Source organism: Schistocerca serialis, chromosome 2 (assembly GCF_023864345.2).
Source record: "Schistocerca serialis cubense isolate TAMUIC-IGC-003099 chromosome 2, iqSchSeri2.2, whole genome shotgun sequence".
NCBI lineage: Eukaryota > Metazoa > Arthropoda > Insecta > Orthoptera > Acrididae > Schistocerca > Schistocerca serialis.
Genome location: NC_064639.1, coordinates 360,227,069 through 360,249,965, shown reverse-complemented (window position 1 = coordinate 360,249,965; position 22,897 = coordinate 360,227,069). Strand labels below are relative to the sequence as shown.

Genomic DNA, 22,897 nt, shown 5'->3' with positions numbered 1-22,897 from the left:
TACTAGAAAATTCTGTGAACGAAAGAAGAGAAAAGAAACAGGAGCAGTTAACAATCAGGAGGAGCACTATGCAGTCTTTAGCAATTAGTTGTCTTCCCACCAGTCTTCTCATGTCCAATTTTATTTGCTTACTTCTCCTCAATGCACAGCCCCTTTCTTACAGTATCACCTGTTGGAGTTGGAGTATTTCTGTAATAGCAGCTCTTGGAATCTTATTTCCATTAGCCTGTCTTGGGAAGGACTCAGACTGATGAATTATGACAATTATTCAACAAAAGGTGTGAACCTGTCCATAGCACAGACTTATCAGAGTGACAGTGAAGGTGATGATGTGGACAGGAAGCCAGGTATCAAAGATTGGTTATTGGTAAAATAAGAAGAGGTAAAAGTGTGGCTTTGATTTTTTTTTCTGTTCAAGCCAAAGTTTTTCCTTCAACTTTCACTGTTTTTATTTTTGTCTACAATTTCCACAAGAGACTTCTAAATGCTTCACTTGTCGAGGGCTCTAGATAGATCTTCAGTGTAGGACTTAAGGTAACAGTAGGTCTAAGCCCACTCACATCAGCTACAGTTTGCTTGGTATCTTTTTGATTGCCTGAAGAAGCCCCAGTACATTCCACAGGGACATGTGATTGTCAGTGCCCTATCAGGTACAAATGAGTTCAGAAATACATCATCATTGAGAATATTTTCATACAAAGCGAAAATATGGCTTAACTTGAAAGCCTTTGCAAGTATTCAGGCTCATGAAAGCTAGCATATAAAGTTTACCTACAAACACATAATGCTATTAAATAATTTATAATTGCCTAAAGGCTTTTATAGACATGTTTTTGTAATAGTTAAAACTGTTTATGATAAAAAACTTCCTGTCTACATAATGTACCTGTGAATGTAATTTTCGCATTGTGATAGTTGAGCCATGGCTCAATTATTCCCAACCTGAGTGTCACAAGTATCCCTATATCAACCATTTTTGTTCAAGTGGATATTTATAGGTTATAATGCAACTCTTCAAATTGTTATTGTTGTTTTGTGGTCTTCAGTCCAGAGACTGGTTTGATGCAGCTCTCCATCCTACTCTATCCTGTGCAAAGTTCTTCATCCCCCAGTACCTACTGCAACCTACATCCTTCTGAATCTGTTAAGTGTATTCATTGTTGGTCTCCCTCTACGATTTTTACCCTCCACGCTGTCCTCCAATACTAAATTGGTGATCCCTTCATGCCTCAGAATATGCCCTACCAATTGATCCTTTCTTCTAGTCAACTTGTGCCACAAACTCCTCTTCTCTCCAAACCTATTCAATACTTCCTCATTAGTTATGTGATCTACCCATCTAATCTTCAGCATTATTCTGTAGCACCACATTTCAAAAGCTTCTATTCTCTTCTTGTCCAAACTATTTACCGTCCATGTTTCACTTTCATACAGGGCTACACTCCATACAAATACTTTCAGAAATGACTTCCTGACACTTAAATCTATACTCGATGTTAACAAATTTCTCTTCTTCAGAAATGCTTTCCTTGCCATTGCCAGTCTACATTTTATATCCTCTCTACTTCAACCATCATCAGTTATTTTGCTCCCCAAATAGCAAAACTCATTTACTACTCAAAGCATCTCATTTCCTAATCTAATACCCGCAGCATCACCCAATTTAATTTGACTACATTCCATTATTCTCATTTTACTTTTGTTGATGTTAATCTTATGTCCTCCTTTCAAGACACTGTCCATTCCATTAACCTGCTCTTCCGGGCCCTTTGCTCTGTCTGACAGAATTACAATGTCATCGGCGAACCTCAAAGTTTTTATTTCTTCTCCATGGATTTTAATTCCTACTCCGAATTTTTCTTTTGTTTCCTTTACTGCTTGCTCAATATACAGTTTGAATAACATTGGGGAGAGGCTACAACCCTGCCTCACTCCCTTCCCAACCTGTGCTTCCTTTTCATGCCCTTCGACTCTTATAACTGCCATCTGGTTTCTGTACAAACTGTAAATAGCCTTTCGCTCCCTGCATTTTACCCCTGTCACCTTCGGAATTTGAAAGAGTGTATTCCAATCAATTCAAATTGTTATATCACAAAAATAAAGTTCAAACTGCTGTGATTTCTGCCACTAATTTTCTTTTGGCTAAACTTAAAAAATGTGCTAAGCAAAAATTGGAAATCATTTGCCAAATTATTTACTGCAGAGATGTCAAAACAATGAACAGGCACTACAACTTCTGTCTTGTTCCAAACCGGCTGATGATTTTTCCCCTTTAAAATGTTAATGAAAACAAATCTGTGACTACCACCTATGGAAAAATAAATTGTCCTACAGATGAGAAAACATGAGTGACTCAAGTACCCCACATGCTCAGGTATACCTACCCTCCCCTAGGAAACCTCCACCTACTAGAACTACTACTCTGTGTGTTTTTTTTTTTTTTTTCCTTTCTTTTCTTTCCTCATCATACTAATGAATGCTCTTACTCAGTCCAAAGGCAGGTAAATATAAAGAATGTGCATTTTGTCAAGTGTGGGATGCTTCATAGTACAGTTATTGGTCATTGGCCCTCATTTTATCTATATTAATGTAAAAACAGTGCATATGCCAACTTTCTCTCACAAGTCCTTCCTCATGTTCTGGGCGAAGCACTGCCAGAATGCTTATGCTTTTTGTGCTTACTTGCAGCAAACTGGTATTAAAGATCACCATTTCTGTTTCTTATTAAGTAGAATGTAATGAATACTTGAATAGATGACATGTTTTTGAACTGGTCTTGTGGAGAAGTGGATCACCGAATAAAGAATATAGGTTACTTTTAAGAAAAATATGTTCTACTATTTGTATCTTCTTGAGAAACAAGTTACAATAAAGGCAATCATACCATTTAATGTTCCCCTGGTAACTAAGCAATATTTTCTTGATGCATTTTTTATTTTGCTGCTGGAAAAAAAGGTATTTGGGGTGGTCAAAATAAATTGGTCACCTTTATATTGTGAACAGAAGTGTCTGCCTGAGGAAAATTCACTTCTATTTGTCTCCTCATCGAAAACTGTGTACGGAGTACTGTTGACTCTTTACTGCAGTCCCTTATCTGTTCTGACATTTTGTAAACACGTATTATTTTGTTTAACAAGGAGCAGTGAGGAACTGCATGGAAGACTTTCTGTAATTGTAGAATTATGGCATTAACCTGTGCCGCCTGTCAGTTCTCTGATCCTTACTAAACTGTGGAATGACTTTCGTTTCTTTCCATCATGATTCCTGTTTTATTGTTCTGTGGCCTACAACATACTGTTATGAGAAATATAAAATCTTTACGGTCCTCCCACACTGAGACAGTATAACTGCGATATTACACATTGAGTAAAGGTCACGTGACACTTGTGGTCAACACTCGAGTTCCCACTGAGATGACATGATATGTGATATGGTACCTGATGTGGCTTGCCATACGACAAGCAAAACAGACAGCACGGATCACGTTTCTGTTTCAGTTCCATTTGCAATCATCAGCTCTTCTGAAGAGAATGTTATTCTAGCGCATCACTATTTAAAGCTCAAGAAACTGAAAAAGAAAAGGATGTACTGGGTGCACCTGTACAATGCTGTGAATATCAAATATAGTTTAGCGGTGGTTTCTTGTGCTCCCCCCAACATGAACACAAATTACATAAATTCTACAAAATGAGTCCATACAGTTTCCACATTTTGGAGCAACTAGTATCAGATACTATGACAAAGGACAAAAATTTCTGATTTGATACTTCTTCTGCTGAGAAACTGTTCATTACAATAAGGTAAGTAAGTGCAAGTGTTTTGAGTGACATTAAAAACGCCGTTATGAAAAGTCAATTTTTGTAAGTTGACCTAATACGCTGATGGGAAAGAAATGCAATACTAAAAAATAATTAATGTAGAAAATGACATTTCAGGAACACATTTGTCTAGGTATCATATTTAAGCGATTAATATTGCAAGATCATAGGTTAGTGTAAGTGCGAGATAAGCCATTGGAAATGTGAAATGCTGGTACATTAATAACCTGTGTAACCACCAGAATGTTGAATGCAGGCATGAAAACATACAAGCATTTTGTTGTACAGGTGTCAGATGTCAGTTTGTGAGATGGAGCTCCATACATGCTGCAGCACTTAGTTGGCCAATACAGGGACGGTTAAGGCTGTTTGTGGATGACACTGGAGTTGTCATCTGATGATGTCCTGTCTGTGCTCAGTTGGAAACAGCTGGCAGTCTAGCAAGCCAAGGCAACATGTCACTGTAGAGTATGTCGGGTTACGACAGCGGTATGTGGACGAGCCCCTCTGGAATGCTGTTTGTGAATGGCAGCACAACAGGTCGAATCACCAGATAGATGTGCTTTGTAGTCAAGATGCATGGGATAACCACAACAGTGGTCCTGCTGTCATGCGAAATCAAACTCCAGACCATAATTCCAGGTGTAGGTCCATGGTGTCTAGCATGCCGACATGTTGGTTGCAGATCTTCATCTGGCAGCCTCCTAACCAACACGCAGCCATCACTTGCACTGTGGCAGAATAAGCTTTTATTAGAAAACACAACAGATATCCACTCAGTTCTCCTGTGAGCTCTCGCTTGACATCACTGAAGGTGCAAATGGCGGTGGGTTGCAGACAGCGAAATGCGCACTACAGAGCATCTGGCTTGGAACTGTCCTCAAAGTAACAATTTGTAACAGTTCATTGTGTCACTATGGTGCCAACTGCTACTCAGATTGTTGCTGCAGATGCAGTACAGTGTGTCAGAGCCATATGCCAAACAAGATGATCTTCCCTCTCAGCACTGCCACATGGCCACATGGAGCCGATGCTTCTTGCAAACTATATATTCTTTTGGCCACAGCTGTAACAATCATGTACAGTGACTATATTCTTGCCAAGTCTTTCTGCAATATCGCAGGAGGAACATCCAGGTTCCCGTAGTCCTATTACGTGACTGTGTTCAACCTCAAGTGAGATGTTGATAATGACATCTGGGGTGTTGGTAAGTGCATCTTTGTCACCGTAAGGCATTCTTGACTAACATCAACTCACCACGTCCAGTCTCAAAGGTAAAAGAAGTTCACAGCCATTACAGTATATATTTAAAGCAAACATGATTTGCATCCTCGTAGTGGTGCTACTAGTGCCATGCTTATACAACTGGTGCAAAATTTGAATAGACATCATGTTTCAGATGTAGAAACATGATACCAACTTTTGTTTATGTTGCACAACTCCTCCTTGGTGTTGTGATTTTTTTTCTTTCTGTGTGATACTTTATTAAGTGTGGTACATAAATAAATAATAGTTACAAATTAATAAAGTTAGGATAGTATTTCTACAACAATTTAGCAAAATTGTTTATAAATCAGCTTGAGAAGTATTTAGAAGAAGCATTGCTGGATTTAGAGGGAGATGAGTGACCATAAATGGTCTAGCAGTGGCTAGTAAACTCTCCAAGAGAGTAGAAAGTGTGTTTGAAGAAACGGAAGAAGCCTGTGACTATAAAGGTAATTCCGACGTGTCCTTGGCATAGTCCAGCTGCTCATTTGGGAAGGTACCCTATAACTGGTATGGTGGGACATGCCCTTTATCATTCAGGTCACAATGGTTTGGTGTAATCCATATCACTTCAGGCAGGGGGGCTACCATCATAGTCTCGGATGTTATTGAATTTAGCATATGTTAAAATTCAGGAGTAAGTTAGAAACACGTATTTTTTTGTTTTCTCCAAAAAAATTCCTGCCTCGAGTTACAAGCCTCCAAAGGTGACACTGCGAACACCATTTTGAAGATGTGAATTTCGGAAAAAGTTTTTAAATGCTGTATCTGTAATGGTTTTAGATATTTTGTTAAGAGTTTTTTTAATCGAAAGATAATTGCTTTATGATTACGATGGTATCCTCCATTTGGACATATATGTCAAAGTTCTTTTAATGTCACATTTGAATTTTTTTTTATAAATTGCAGAATTTCTTTCTTTCTCTTTGTTTTTTTCCAAAAATCCCAAGCCAGAAAAGTTCGATTTTTTTTTTTCTTTTGATTAGTACCATGTAGTACTGTAGTCTGTGTAAAGGAGAGCTTCCAGTTTTAAGTTGGACAGGTTTTATTTTTTACAGCTTAGTCCATAGAAATTCTATCTTCAGAATAAAATGAACCAAAGCACTCTTGCACCTCCTGCCAGGGATTTTTCACGAATATCAATTCATCTGTTGAATATTGAGCAGTGAAAAGGTGCAAGTTTTAACTATTATTCCAGAGACATTTTCAAGGAAAAAAATTCTGAACCATGTTCCATCAGTATCAAAGTACATGGTAGACAAATCAAGAAATGTGAGACCTGTAAAAGGATTCTTTGGAAGACCAGATCCCTATTACGGCCATCCTGCAGAAGCAGCTCAAGTTCAAATAGTGCAGTCATTTTATTTGGAAGATAAATGGAACTGTTCTCGCCAGAGTGCCAAAAGTTGTGAAAGTGAATAGGTACATGACTCACAGTAGTAAAGAAACTTTTGCAATTTATAGGAGCAACTATAAAATTTCACATATTGGAAGATCAAAATTTTATGCACTACGACCTTACTGGGTAGCTCCACACCCACCTAGAGGTGTCTGTTTATGTGTGTACCGTGCGAATTTTGAACTTTGTTGGTAACTTTGAAGAACTTGCTGGGGTTTGTTTCAAGAATGTGGTGACTGCCCTGGAAAGGGAGGACTGTCTCGACCGACACTTGGCCTGGAAGTCATAGAAGATAACTTTGCAGAAATCACATATGCGACATGGGAGGAAAATAATCTAATTAAGAAGACTGTTGCCTTTGACAGTTGCATTGATAAACTTGGTAAATGGTCAGTGAAAGCAGTAACACACCAGCATCTGAAGAAATTGCAACAACAACACATTGCAGAAGTGAAAGGGTGTGTACAGGCTGAAGAATTATGTTTAGTGCTTCACTGTGATTTTGCTAATAACTGGCCTGTAATTCTCCCACAAGAAGTACAAGGGTATCACTGGAGTAATTACCAGGTTTCAATTTTTACAGGAGTGACATATTTTCAAAATAAGACCACAAGTGTTGCTGTTATATGACGACACAGGACACGACTCAGCACATGGTTTGCTAGCAGCGTGCAAAATCCTTCAACTAAAAACAGGGGCACAGAAGATCATCATTATTTCTGATGGTACTCCTAGTCATTTTAACCATTGTTTCCAGCTGTTTGAATTGAGTAAGTTGCTTGTGCCAACTGACTGGTTATACAGTGCTACTGGCCATGGGAAGGGGCCTTGTGATGGCGTAAGAGACCTGCTGAAGCACCATGCTACAAAACATAATCTTTCCACACCAAATAAAGCTGTGATTCAGAATCCTGAGGGTTTTACAAGAGTCGTGAAATCTTACACATCCACAGCCCTCATTCTTTTGTCCAAAGAGGAAATTGAATTCCATGAGCAGAAAAAAGAAGAATGGTCCAAACAAACTACTCCTGTGAAAGGAATTCAGAAGACACATTTTTTGACTCAAAGGGATGGGCGAACTCATGTTGCACACACTTTAAAGAACAAGAAAGAAGAAATTTTGTTCATTCGGCGAACACCTCAGAAACAACAGGATAGTATTTACATTCACAACCTGAGAAGGGGGATGTTTGTGGTGTTGTGTGTATGACTATGACTGGTGGATTGCAGAGATTATAGACATCAGTTATGAGTTGAACGGGATTGTAGTGAACTTTGTGCTACCACATGGACCAGCTGGTGGATATAGGTTTCCAGCTGAAGGACAGCAACAGTGCCATCAGTGCTCACTTCCTGTTCACGATGTTTTGAAGATTGTAAGAGCTCCTGTTCCTATTGGTTCAACAGGAAGCCATCACTGTGTATCAAAGGAAGATACTGAAGCAGTGGAACACATTTTTAGTTCATTGACTGGCTAATTTCAGTACAAAACAGAGTGCATGGAAGTTGTATAAATTGAAACCTTTAAGTCTTTGGACCTTTCACATACATTTTGGAACCATTTAAAATGCTTAAAAATGAGTCTCTTACTCATCTTTCAAAGCTAAAATTATGTTAAATAAGGCTAGGTTTTGATTTTTATGAGCCTGTTATGTGATAATGTTGTAATAAAACAGGTTTTACATATGGCAAAAATTTCAATTGTTTATAAAACCAGTTTGACATAAAAGTGGAAGCTCTCCTTTTCAGGGAATGTAGAACTATATGGTACTAATCAACAGATGAAAAATCAAAATTTTGTGGATTGGCATTTCTGAAAAAAAAATTCAATAAGTTATTAAAAAAGTTCAGAACACTATAGTAAAAAAACTTTGACAGAAGTCCAAATGGAGGATTTCTTTGTAATCATAAAGCAATTATCTTTCAAATAAAGAAACCAACAAAATATCTAGAACTGTTCCAGAGATACAGTATTTTAAAATTTTTTCCAAAATTCACATCTTCAAAATGGTATACGCAAGGTCTTCTTTGGATGGCTGTATATCGGAGCAGAAATTTTTTTGGGGAAAACAAAAAATACGTGTTCCTTACTTACTCCTTCATTTTAACAAATGCTAAATTCAATAATATATGAGATTATGAAGGTAAGATTTTTCCCTAGCCAGCCTGAATTGATATGTACTGTGCCATTTGCAGAGTATAGATGTAGATTCAGAAATAACCGGAATTTAGCTTTCAGATCTCATTTGTGCTTGTCACAGTTTCCTGAAATTGGGGAGCATTTACTAAAAAAACATCCAATAAACTTCAGCAGTTGATGATTCCTGGTGTCTTCTCATTTTATTAATTTTTTTTTCTGCAGCTTTGGCTTGTATCATCAGCACATGAAAAAGAGAAACATGAGGCAGCTCTGCGCTCCTTGTAGCAGGTCATAACAGGCAACAATAGTCTTGCGTGTGGTGTTTAGTTGTCAACCTTGTCATGGACAAACATATATCTGACGTATTATCTTGAGGATGAAAAAGAAGTATATCTTTCCCTTGACAGTTAAAACAGTTTTGATATGTTAACTGCACAGCAGTGTATGCTATAAAATGCACCAAATGTGAACTGGCCAATGACTGTGTGCCTGTCTGTGACTCAGCAATCATCTTCACGGTGAGGTGCTAGTTGTCCTCATTATTACTGATTCTCAGAGTATTTGAACAAGTTATCGGTTGCATGGATTGATCACTGTGGCCTCATTGCATCAGCGTGCTGTCTGTGGCTTGTGAATAGCTGGCCACACAAGTGGACTTCCACGATGGGCCATGACCTCAGGCTGTTTCTGCTGATATCTGTAATGGATCCGGCCTGCTGGTCTGAAGCCATTCATTTCCCGCTAATATGCTGGCCCTGCCCATTGGTTCTAATCTTACTGATCTGCCTGCAGGCTGGATCTGTTTGTATGTGTCATAATGCAGTGGATTTTCATAGTTTATCCACGGACCCAGGACTGCGTTGATACTCCGCAGGCCAGAAGCCATGGGTGGTGGATTTAAGGAATTCTGACTGTCTCACTGAAGTACGTCGTACAGTGTGGCTTTTGCTTTTTATAGACTTCTTATTGGTTCTAGTACATTTTGGGACTTGAAAGAGTAGTTTATATGTTAGAAAGTATGGACAATTAGAACACAAAAATTGTGTCAGTTGCTGGCAGTTTATACGCTGTGTACTCATATATTTCTCAAAAGAAAAGCTACAAAATACCTGTAAAACAATAGATATAACGCAGTGGGTAATAACCAACAATAACGAACATAGCAGAACCAACATTTTATTGGTGGTCGCTTACGGTGTTGGTTTACACAATTCTTCCCCACCTTATACACTTCTTTCAAGAGGCTTACTTTTTCCTGAGGCTATTTCTGAAATCAGTGGAGGTATTTTAAATCTGTCTTGCAAGAAATGCTTATTTTTGTCACCAAATGTGTTTCATTTTATTGAAATAAAATAACATAGTGGTCTTAATGAAACATTGGCTTGGCTTGCTTTCTCCACCTACAACAAACAGTTCATTACAAAAGATGTTGGTGTTAGCATGTAAGAATTTTGCTCACACATCAGGAAATGCCATCTGCTTGCTAGGTCCCCCCCCCCCCCCCCCCCCTTTGCACTATTGTTTCTTGTACCGTAGCTCCAAAGACAGATACGTCTTAACTTACTCTTGAGGTGTCAGAATTTGTCTGGGGAAAATGCTAAAACTTGTCTGAAAATCAGGGAAATATCAAGGACTTCCACTGGGGGAAACTTGTGGCAACCCTGCTCTTGTTTTCGAGAAAGTTAACTGGATGGGGTTGTGTACCTGTTGACATATTATGCTGACATCTGTTAGTAGCATAATTATAGAATGGTGCACATAAAACAACATTTGTCAATGCCAAAACTAATATCTCCATTAATATTGAGGGGATTTCAGCAGAGAAGGAAGCACTACTGGCACTACTGTCTGACATTTGCATGAATCTTAACTGTGATATATTAATGGTCCAGGAAACTTACAGAGGACCAAACAACTCTTGACTGAGGGTGAGTGGAGTAAACTTGCCTTAGAGACACCTAATCAGTGATATGAGAGTGCAATTTTCACAAATCTGGGCACTGATAGATGCAGATATGAAATGTGTGGACCTAAGGTTGCCCCATTCCATTAACAGTGGACAATGGAGGAGGTGTAATATTTTTGCCTCCGAACATATCGCTCATCGAATCAAGAAATATATTGTAGAACCATTCTCAAGGGCACAACACAGAGCTCCTATATGTACTGTAGAAGCTGTTGTTAAACCAGAAAAAGTTGCATTCAGGAGACAGCTCAACTTAAAAAACTCAGCTGGGATCAGTTTCCTCAGAACTTGGAAGAAGAAGTCATAAAAATCAGTCCTGATTGAGATAATTATGGAGGTTTTGTGGAGCTAGTGAAGAGCAGCTCTTGTAATCAAATTGCAGGAGGCTGTGGAACAGTGTACATAAGTGGACTTGATAAAGACTCAAAAGTGCTCTTTAAGGGGTATGAACAGCTCATCAGAAATGACCCAATCTCAGAAGAGCTAGAACAACTTATCCAAGCCATATCAACATCACGAACAGAAAAATGGCATAGTCTTCTCCAGAGATTGGACATGAAACTTAGTTATTTATCAAGAAAGATGACCAAAAAGCCATACATATTGAGAAGTTATTTTATTTTATTTTATTTTGGCTACCAGTTTCAACATTTCAGTATGCCACTTCGGGCCCCATATGTACTTCGCATATAGTTATTGAGATGTATCGATATTGGCATACTGGAGCTATCAATGTCTGGATATCGTGAATTCGTTATTCAGATGCTTCCTTCAAAGACTTGGCAGCAAGTGTTCAAAGGAAGCACTTGAATAATGAATTCACGATATCCAAACACCGATGGCTCCAGTATGGGGCCTGGAGATAACATACTGAAATGCCGAAACTGGTAGTGAAAATAAAATAAAATAGCTTTTCAAATACATATGGCCCTTTGGCAATCTCCCTTGATAAATATTTCACTAGCTGCTGTTCTGAATCCACAATCAATCAACAGTGAATGAAATGTAGTCGACAAGCCTGGAAATTGTTGAGAAACCTTGAAGGTGATGCTGCAGTTTCACTCTCAGCTGTGAGCAAGGTCACCCTTGACCAGATAGCACACCAAGTGCTGTTGAACGACGGAGCCACAAAAAGAACAAACATAATAAAACTCAGTTGATGTGAAGTGGAGAATGATCATCTTGGCACTCCATTCACAGAGGAAGAAATGAAAACTGCTGTTCATAGGATGAAAAAGTAACAAAGCTGCGGGCTTGAATGACATGAGATGAAAGCAGATAAAGAACTTTGGCCCTGTAACTATCAATTGTACCCTGAACATGATGTGCAGTTGTGTTGCTGGAATCATAATCCCAAGGATCTGGCACAAGGAAAAAGTCATGGCAGGCAAAGAACTGAATAACCCCAAGAACTTCAGACCGGTATCACTTCTGTGCCATCTATTCCATCTATTTAAAGTTCTAGAGAGAATAGTTTTGAATCGAATTTGTCTGTCAGCAGGAAGATCAGTAAAGAACAGTCAGGTTTCAAATAGGGAAATTCATGTACTAGCCATATGCTGCTTAGCCCAGATAATCGAGGAAGTGTATAAAAGAAAGCCTTTACCAATCTTACAACTGCTTATGATTGTTTAAATGTGGGGGGAGGGGTGGGGGGTCATAGTACATAGTATTTTCTTAGAATCATCATTTAAGCCAGTCCACAAAACTTTGAAGTAGGGTTTCTCCAGATAGTTTACGTCTAAGTGGTACACAACAACTAAGGACTACTGACTAACGCAGTTTATTCAGTGTTTGCTGCAGAACAGATGATTTTTCTTTTTTTTTGTTTTTATTTTTTTTTTTTTTGTCACTGTAAGTGGCAGAGATAGTTTACGCAGAATGCAGAAAAATGTTCTTCCCTTGGGAATGTGTTGGCTCCAATACTATACACTACTGGCCATTAAAGTTGCTACACCACGAAGATGACATGCTACAGACGTGAAATTTAACTGGCAGGAAGAAGATGCTGTGATATGCAAATGATTAGCTTTGCAGAGCATTCACACAAGGTTGGCGCTGGCGGCGACACCTACAACGTCCTGACATGGGGAAAGTTGCCAACCGATTTCTCATACACAAACGACAGTTGACTGGCGTTGCCTGGTGAAACATTGTTGTGATGCCTCGTGTAATGAGGAGAAATGCGTACCATCATGTTCCCAACTTTGATAAAGGTCTGATTGTAGCCTATCGCGATTGCGGTTTATCGTATCGCGACATTGCTGCTCACGTTGGTCAAGATCCAATGACTGTTTGCAGAATATGGAATTGGTGGGTTCAGGAGGGTAATACGGAACGCCGTGCTGGATCCCAACGGCCTCGTATCACTAGCAGTCAAGATGACAGGCATCTTATCCGAATGGCTGTAACGGACCGTGCAGCCACGTCTGATCCCTGGGTCAACAGATGGAGACGCTTGCAAGACAACAACCATCTGCACGAACAGTTCGACGAAGTTTGCAGCAGCATGGACTATCAGCTCGGAGACCGTGGCTGCGGTTACCCTTGACGCTGCATCACAGACAGGAGTGCCTGCGATGGTGTACTCAACGACAACCTGGGTGCACGAATGGCAAAACATAATTTTTTCGGATGAATCCAGGTTCTGTTTACAGCACCATGATGGTCGCACCTGTGTTTGGCGACATCGCGATGAACGCACATTGGAAGTGTGTATTCGTCATCGCCATAGTGGAGTATCACCCGGCGTGATGGTATGGGATGCCATTGGTTACACGTCTCGGTCACCTCTTGTTCACATTGATGGACTTTGAACAGTGGACGTTACATTTCAGATGTGTTACGACCTGTGGATCTACCCTTCATTCGATTCCTGGGAAACTCTACATTTCAGCTGGATAATGCACAACCGCACGTTGCAGGTGCTGTACAGGCCTTTCTGGATACAGAAAATGTTCGACTGCTGCCCTGGGCAGCACATTCTCCAGATCTCTCACCAATTGAAAACGTCTGGTCAATGATGGCCGAGCAACTGGCTCATAACAATACACCAGTCACTACTCTTGATGAACTGTGGTATCATGTTGAAGCTGCATGGGCAGCTGTACCTATACACGCCATCCAAGCTCTGTTTGACTCAATGCCCAGGCGTATCAAGGCCGTTATTATGGCCAGAGGTGGTTGTTCTGGGTACTGATTTCTCAGGATCTATGCACCCAAATTGCGTGAAAATGTAATCCCACGTCAGTTCTAGTATAATATATTTGTCCAATGAATACCCGTTTATCATCTGCATTTTTGATTGGTGTAGCAATTTTAATGGCCAGTAGTGTATAATCTATATAACAATGATCAGCCATTAGAACACTGGCACCTGATTCTTCATTTATGCAGAGGACCAGCTTTTGTTGCTCAGCAATCAACATTTGAGGAAGGAGAATCCAAGCTAACATATGCCCTCAAAGAACTTGCTGTCTACTATGATGCCAACCACTTGAATCAAATCCGGATAAAACTCTCTCTCTCTCTCTCTCTCTCTCTCTCTTTCTCTTTTTTAAGTGTGTGCATTCCACCTACACAATAAGGAGGCAAGAAGAAAGCTGAATGTCATCTGGAAAGGACACTGTCTAAATCACTGTGTACACCTCCAATGCCAAGAGTTAAAAGTTGGATCGTGTCTTGACCTACTAACAACACTGTGTAGACACCAGACAGAAAGTGTGCAGCAGGAACAGTCTTATCTACAAACTGACGAACACCCAATTGGGGGTGCAACCCACCATCCCCCACATATCAGCACTTGCTGTGTGTCTTTGAGTAAACACATGCCAACCAAGGACTCTGCACATGCTAACCAAGAAGAGCCATATCATGAAGAGCTGCATCAGTGGCCCTTCACGAGACTCAGTTTATATAGTCACCAGGTGCCTAAGACCAACACCAGTCAATAAGATCTTTTCACTCTTGGGGGTAGCACCTCCAGATGTAAGAAGACAAGTAGCAACAGAGAATGAAAGGAAGAAGCGAGAAACAGATCCAAGTCATCCATTGATCAGAACTCATGCTTATCTGGCATGATTGATATCCAGAAAAAACTTCGTACTTACAAACGCACCAGTTCCAACTTCAGTAGAAGCCTGCTGAAATGGACTGTGGAGAACAAAGTCTCCTGGAGGATTATGGACAGCAAAAGTGAAGTTACTATCAGGCTGCCACCTCCAGTATGGGAACTGGAAGAGCCTCAACAGGTTGAGAGTGGGTGACAAGGTGCAAGAGTAATTTGAAGAATGTGGTACCAGTGGTGATGATGAATTTCGTGAATGATGGGCAAGGCGGGACTCTTAAATGGATGTTGATTTGCAGTAATTGAGTGAATCCTGTGACATAAAGACTTGCTTGCAGGGAATGACTGTGCTGTTCTGGCTGCTGAACATTTGCCCCATAAAGTTTGATATTCCCTGTATTTAATATTGTAATGTAGTTTTAGATTATAATGTGTTGGACTCAGATAAATAGATAAAAAAAGAAAGCATTTTATGCTCATGCTTATGACCTCACTAGAAACCAAAAAACTGCTTTGTTGGGATCAACATAGGTACTGCAGGCCCCTCAGTTTATTCATTTATGAGATACCTAATGGATCAAGTAATGGTGCCAAATTGATGCTGTGTTCCATTATTTTCATTTCAAAATTACGACCCTGGGAATAAAGTGTGAATGTACAGGATATCGGAGCAGCTTTGGACTGAAGAATTCATAGCAGACAAAACACAGTATATGTTGCTCTCGATAAGATGCTAAAGGAACTTTGTTCATAACCTGGGAAATACTTACAGAAATTTTATTAGTATACAAAGGCAGCATTTTGTCATTGAAGATGTCAGTGGTTTGTTGTATTATATAATGATGCTTTGAATGAAGTCAAAATCTCCAGGTTGATATTTGCAGATGATGCTGTTGTGAGCAAAGAAGTTGCATCAGAAAGATGTAACAAAATGCCCATCAACCTGCAGAGAATTGATTGATGCTTATATTAGGACTTTCAGCTGGGACTCAGATTAAACAGTTGTAACATATTTTAAGTATCTGCACAGGTGTGGCAACTCTGCTACTCCAGACTGCTGGCATGGGTACTTCACAGTCTGGTGGCGGCTCAATAACAACAGCGAACAGAACCCTGTGAGAGAGGAATAGAAATCTCACAAAGTCAGTCTGTGGGAACAGAAGGTCCCAAACTTCATAGATACATAGATGGGAATAAACTCAGCATGCGGCTGGTGCAGGCGGCTGTTGGCTGAGCTCCACAACAATACTTGGCATGTAAGCACTGGCCTCTCTGATTTACTGCTGCTGACAGATAAACACCTCCGTCATTCCACATTGTACATGCCACATACACCCTGCTGGTTTCCACACATTTCCACTTTGTTGCCACACCATTTCGTCTACTTCCATTGCAATGTCTGCTTTCAGGGATACTTAACATATTGTATGTAAATGGACAGAAATATCCGTTATTCTTTAGTTACACCATTGGCAGCCTGTCACTGAAAAGTCATGACTAAAATATCTGGTGTTATGTATCTCAAATATTTTAATGTTGAACTGTCATCTCTAAGTAGTTATAGCAAAGGCCAATAGCAGACTGAGAATCAGTGGAAGAATGCTAAAGAAATAGTGAGGAGACATATTATAAAACCATTGTTCAATTGATTCTTGACAGTTTCTTGTCAGTATGGTAACCATACCAGGTTAGACTAATGGCCAAGGTATGGAATAGTTCACATTTAATTAAAAATTTGTTTAGGTATTATTGTAGTCTTCAGTCCGAAGACTGGCTAGATGCAGCTCTCCACAATGGTCTATCGTGTGCAAATCTCTTCATCTCTACATAACGTTCATCCATTCGAACCTGCTTACTTTATTCTAACTTTGGTCTGCCTCTACAGTTTTTACTACCCACACTTCTCTGCTTCATTACATTGACGAGTCTTTGAGGGCCTTCAGGATGTGTACTATCAACTGACTCCTTCTTTTTGTTACATTGTGCCATAAATTTAATTTCATCTCAGTTCAATTCAGTGTGTCCTCATTAGTTATTTGCTCTACACATCTTCAGCATTCTTCTGTAGCACCACTTTTAAAAAGCTTGATTCTCCTCCTGGCTGAACTGTTTTATTGTCCATGCTTCAGTTCCTTACAAGGCTACACTCCAGCCAAACGCCTTCAGAAAAGATGTACAAACATTTAAATTTATATTTGATACTGTCAAATTTCTCTTTTACACAAATACTTCACTTGCTATTGCCAGTCTGCATTTTGTGTAATCTCTGCTTCAACTATCATCAGTTATTTTGCTAGCATAGGAGACTCATGAAGATACAAACCAAGTTCAATGGCTGTTGCTACAAGAAAGGAATTGTGTTTCATGGAGGCACTTGCTGTTAAATTCAAGGATGCATGTTCCAACAATTGACATAGTACAACCCTGCCATTTGTATATCAAGCAATCACCACTGTGATAAAACAAAACAAAAATCTACTTTGTACAGGGTGGCACTCTTTTTTTGCCCAGCATTTGTGAATGAAACTTCTGGGCAAGGGAAAATTGTAATGTCATGTACCCTCCACTGCAAGACATACATTTGCCTTTAAAATAAAAATGTAGGTGTATGGCATTCATAACAGTTTGGAAGTTTATAACTGTATAAGTTTTCTCCTGTGTTGGTACAATGAATACGGACATAACACACCTGAAGGGAAGTGGAAAAACCAGCAGATGGTCAGAAATATCTAAATACAAGACAGATCATGGAGTGAGAAATTAACATTTCTTGCTACTAGTTCCTCTTCCTGTGGCAGTCTTATCAAAAGCCTTATACCATTCGACATTAAATGACAAAGACACAGGGTATCATCTCAGTAGGTCATGGAATCATGAATCCAGTGCTGGAATACTATAGACCAGAGTATGATGTAACAAGATAACTAAGTCACCTACTTTGGACGTTTGCTTTGAGAACTCCATGTGATGGACTTAGGCCATTTACCTATTTTCGTTTGCTTTGCTTTCCACACAGTGTTTTGCTAAAACAAAAACTAGTCTACATCAGTTTCCTGACTATTCACATTGAGGAGTGTCTGCGTTGTTAACAATTTTAACAACACATCATTGTATAAAAGTAAAGTATCACAAATAAGTATAATATGTAAGGTATTTAATACGAGGGTTGACTGAAAAGTAATGCCTCCATCATCGTAACTCTTCAACAGTTGGCAGCATTGGTATGCAGCAGGTACTGCCTTGTTCCGTAGCCTCTTCTCTACAGTTCCAGTTGGCGGGAAGCCTTAGCATTGAACGATTGTGGTGTTACAATGTAAAGTATGGAACCCTGTGCAGACAGTTGGACAATGCAATCTAAGCAATGTGCAGTCATTGAATTCTTGACAGCAGACAGTATCACCCCAAAGGAGATTCATCAGGAATGAAAGCAGTTTATGGTGATTGTGTTGATGTGCATACTGTGCATCGTTGGGCGAGTAAGTTTAAAGATGTTGAGGTGGGAACATCTGATCTGCGTGACAAACAAAGAGTTGTACGTCCTGTGACAGCAACCACCGAGTTTTACAAGTAAAATGTGGACAGATTGATTCAGGATGATCATCGTATCACTCAGAGAGACATTGCAATCAGAATCGGCATTTCACAATAACGTGTGGGTCACATTATTGCTTTTCTTGGCTATCGGAGGATCTGTGGACGATGGGTACCCCGTGTGCTGACTCCTGAAATGAAAGCACACAGACTTGAAATTTGCCAGGAACTCTACTCGCGTTATGAGATTGAAGGTGACGCCTTTCTCCATTCAGTTGTGACAGGAGACTAAACGTGGGTACAACATTATGACCCGGAGACGAAATGTCAGTCTATGGAATATCAACACAAAGACACGCCCCAGAAAAATAAATTCAAGATGCAGCCCTCAGCTGGAAAAATCATGGCCACAGTGTTCTGGGACACAGATGGTGTTATCCATGTTGATTTCCTTGATAGTGGAACAGCAATAAATTCAGTGTTACATCCCAACGCTGCGAACTCTGAAACGATGGCCTAACAAGGGGCTGAAAGGAAAAGGGAAATGTTTTCCTGCAGTATGACAATGCCAAACCACACACTTCATGTGCCACCACAGCAGAACTTCAAAGACTGAATCTTACCACCGTACGGCACCCTCCGTACAGTCCAGATTTAGCAACTCTGACTTCCATCTGTTCCCAATAATGAAAGACAATCTGCGGGGACATCATTATGCTTCTGATGAAGACATTGAGGGAACTATGAGACTGTGGTTGCAGAAACAGTGTCAACTTCTTCCATGACGGCTTCAGAAAACTTGTTCATCGTTGGCAGAAATGTATCCAATTGGCTGGTGATTATGTGGAAAAGTGAATATTGGCAATCAGAGATCACATTCTAGGGATTATTTCTGCGTTTGATTCATTAAAATATTCCCATCCAAACCCAGCTAATGAAGATGGAGGCATTACATTTCACTCAGCCCTTGTATATTGTAATTTCCTTTTCTTCGGTGCATTGTTTAATGTATTATTCATTTCTTGGTATAAGAATTTTGCTGCAGTGTTTATGACTGCAAGTAAAGGAAAATGAGGGTTTGAGGTTGTAACTTTGAGGCACTTATCTCATTACACCGACCTTCCACCTTCTCTTCCCACATTCCCTTTCCATCTCTGTGTTTATTCTCTGCTTAATTGTCTGTAAAGAACCTTATGTTTCCAATGGTGAAAGTATTACATGTACAAACTATGAAATGTTTTGCATCTAAGCTTCAGCTGGACTACCTTTCGTAACTGTCCTATTTGATTTAGTGTGTTGCTTGTGTGTGATGACTGGTTTTTCTTTGTTTGACCCAGATATCTGGAATTGTTGTCCCTGTTCATCCTGCTGCTTATTGATCAAAATAAAAGAAAAATTATCAGATTTTGTTAATACTCTTAAGAAAGCAATACATGGCATTACTGAGGATTGTAATGAAATGGATGGAAACTAAAATATCATTGGAAATAAGACTTTAAGGCAAGAGATTGACTTCTTGCAACCAAAAGTTTGATTTTTTGTGACAAAAGATTGACTTTTTGAACCTGCGCTATGTGAACCTTAATTTCAGTATCCTGGGGTGCTTCCAGTAACAAATCTATACTAATAATGTAATTGTAAAAACTGTTGTGTCTGAACACACTTACCTCCAAACTGCTAGATGAATTTTCATTGTGTTTTCACAGGTAACTGTGGCCTAGCTTGAGTTAATGTATAGGCTTTATTTCATCAAAATCAGATTACGGGAGCAGAAAGGTATTGTAATTTAAAGTTTTATGAGTCTGCTCTGCTTAGTAGTTTGAATGTGTACTTTAGTGGTGATGTAGTACACCAAAGAACCAATAGGTGGCACTCTTACTTTTTATATCTTAGGGACAGAAGTATTTTCAGAAGTTTATGTTAGTGACAGAAGTAAGTGCTCTTTATGAATACAAACTTACATTGAGTTAACTTGACTAGGAAATACATATTTACTGATTTCGCTTTGTGTATAAAAACTTAATGAGAATTGCTTTGCTTCTTTTGATAGGTTTCATATATATTTGACTTTTGACTAGGAAAAAAAACTAACTTATTGACAAAGCAGTCCTATAAAGATTGCATTTCCACTGATTGAGTTATGAAACCCTAAAAAGTAATGGAATGCAGAGGCCCTTCTTTAATTTCAATTGCAAAGCATGGGTTTATAGCTAATCACATAATAAAACATGTAGAAGAAAAAGACTTTCAGAATAAAATTACTATCAAATAAATATAAAAAGCTCTATCAACCAGATGGTGGTAGATATACACATAACCAAAATATGTCAAAATATTACTTATGAAACCCGAGTTTCTTTCATTTTTGAAAAGAAGAGAAAATGCTGGAAAAAATATAATCGTTCAGTAATTCAATTGGAAAGCCATGGCAGGTAAAAAAAGGTAACAGTTGATTTAAATGTAGGGGGGGGGCAGAGTGGGGGAGGGGTAGGTAGGTAGCAGAGTTACAAGACTGGTTTTTGGCACTGATGCATCCACTGCGACGCTAGTGGGAGGGGAATTACATTTGACACACAATCAAGTGAAGTAGTGACTTGGGAGAGGGAGGTGTTGTAGAACATAGGAAGAGGGAGACAGCTGAGAGAAGATTGTGAGTGTAGAATGAGTGAAATGAGGGGCATGGTGTCAGGAGAAGTGGTGCGGATATTGAGTGTACCAGAGAGTGTAACAAGGATGATTGCAGAACAGTGTGTGGTACAGACAGTTCTCCATGCAGAGTTTTGCTCAACAGAAGACATGTTGTGAATCATACTATTGTTGCCTGCTTTGTGAAGAATGGAAAGCTTCTCATTTAGAAAGAAGCTTTGAGATCCATCATCAATTAAAAAAGTGTAAAATAATTCCATTAACGTCATTGATAAAAATTTATTCATACTAAAATTTATGTACAATCTTCATACAAATTTTATGTTGCTTCATTATTATTATGGATAAGCAGCAAATGTGTAATTTACTCACTATACATTTCACAGATGCCCATTAGTATTTTTTATGACATTTTTTATATTAGCCATGTAGGGCAAACTCATTTTGTGCAAATTAACTCACAGTTTTTGCCAATAGTTAGGTCACCAGACGTGATACAATTCTGAATTGGCAATTAACATGCTAAATAGTATTAAGGTAACAATATTGTAATCACAGACCATCTGATTGTATAAAACAACCCTGACTCAGAAGCATTCTAAACAGTATGATATTCACTCTTAACATACTGTATTCATAAAGTGATTATCACTTTTTGGAAAAATTATCTTCATAACTTCCCAACATACAGTCCTTCAGATTGTGTGCTGATGCATCTTCTCCGAACATTTCATTTACAGTGTACTGGTTCCTACTCTCTACCTCAACACACTACTTGAGTGGGCTAGATGCAGGAATCATACTCTACAGGAAGGAATTCTCATCTTGGAATTCTGGTAAAGGTTTTCAGCAATTTGTCGTAAACATATTAGGTGAATATCAGGTTGGTTGTTTCAAGAAACGTGTGATGAACTTGTTTCTCCATCTTTGTTCAATTTGGGCTTCTGCCAGTCTTAAATGACGTTGACTGTAGTGATATATTAAACCCTAAGCTTCCTTATCCAGGAACGTGGAGAACAGTGTTTATAGACAGATGCCACATTACATTTCTTCCCTTGGATTAATGTGACACTGTGGTGTTTGGGAGTCCACCTGTCTGCAGAAACAACTGCTGAATTTTCAAGAGCAGTTTCTTTCATCAGGTAGTGACTTACCAATGACAATGTGACAACTCCATAAAGGAGTAGTTTATGAAAACTTTGAAAATAGACATGGTCACTTTAGAAGATTTGAAGCAGATTATATGGATGGATCCTTTCGCTTTTTGGGAACTTCTTAAGCCCCTGTCAACAACACATTGAACAGTTAACTTTCTTGTAGAAGGATGATTAGTTTGGTATCCACCAACAGCAGCTACTTCTGTGGGAAAGACTCCCACATAAGGTGATGAGAAGTAAATAAGTACGTCAAGAAATCTTGTGTTTCTATAGGGAGATTCACTTTTCTTCAGTCGGTGTCTGGAGATTTAATCTGGTCTCTTTTCTAGTAATTTTGGCAGGAACAAAAGAAACACCTACACGAATACTCCAAAAGCCACTGTATAATACAAGTGGAGGAGACATCCTACCATTGTTAACAGTTTTCTCTCCTATTTTGTCTGCATATTGAGCAAGGGAAAAATGCCTGTCTAACTGCCACTGTATACACCCTGATCTCTTACATTTTTAACATGATCCCTGTGTGAGATATGTATTGGACTTTGCAGCATAATGGTCATAGTTGTCTTTGTATACAAGGTCTCTAAATTTATCCAGCAGAGTTTCACAAGAACAATGTTATATTTCGGTCAAGGCTTCCCGTTACATCTGAATGTTTCTGTTATACTTTCATATGGGCTATACTGACTATTACAGTCCTAGCAGCACTTCTCTGAATTCATTCGATGCCTGATACATTTCCTAATTAGTTGTTTACTTTCTTATAAAAGTACATATTTATGTAAGAGAGAAGGCAGCAGACTGTAAAATTCTTGAGAATGCATCTTGAAAACCTGTCATGATTTATTACATACTACACATCTGCAAATAAATTGCGTAGTTTGGCATGTGCTATGATAATCTTAGCT

The 22,897-nt window shown here is 39.1% G+C and overlaps 1 protein-coding gene across 1 annotated transcript in view; it reads left to right on the top strand.

Annotated features, from left to right (window-relative positions):
• The window catches only part of LOC126457180 (transmembrane protein KIAA1109), a 507,473-nt gene that overhangs the window by 4,136 nt on the left and 480,440 nt on the right, over positions 1–22,897 (top strand). The gene's annotated exons all lie outside the window — the stretch shown is intronic.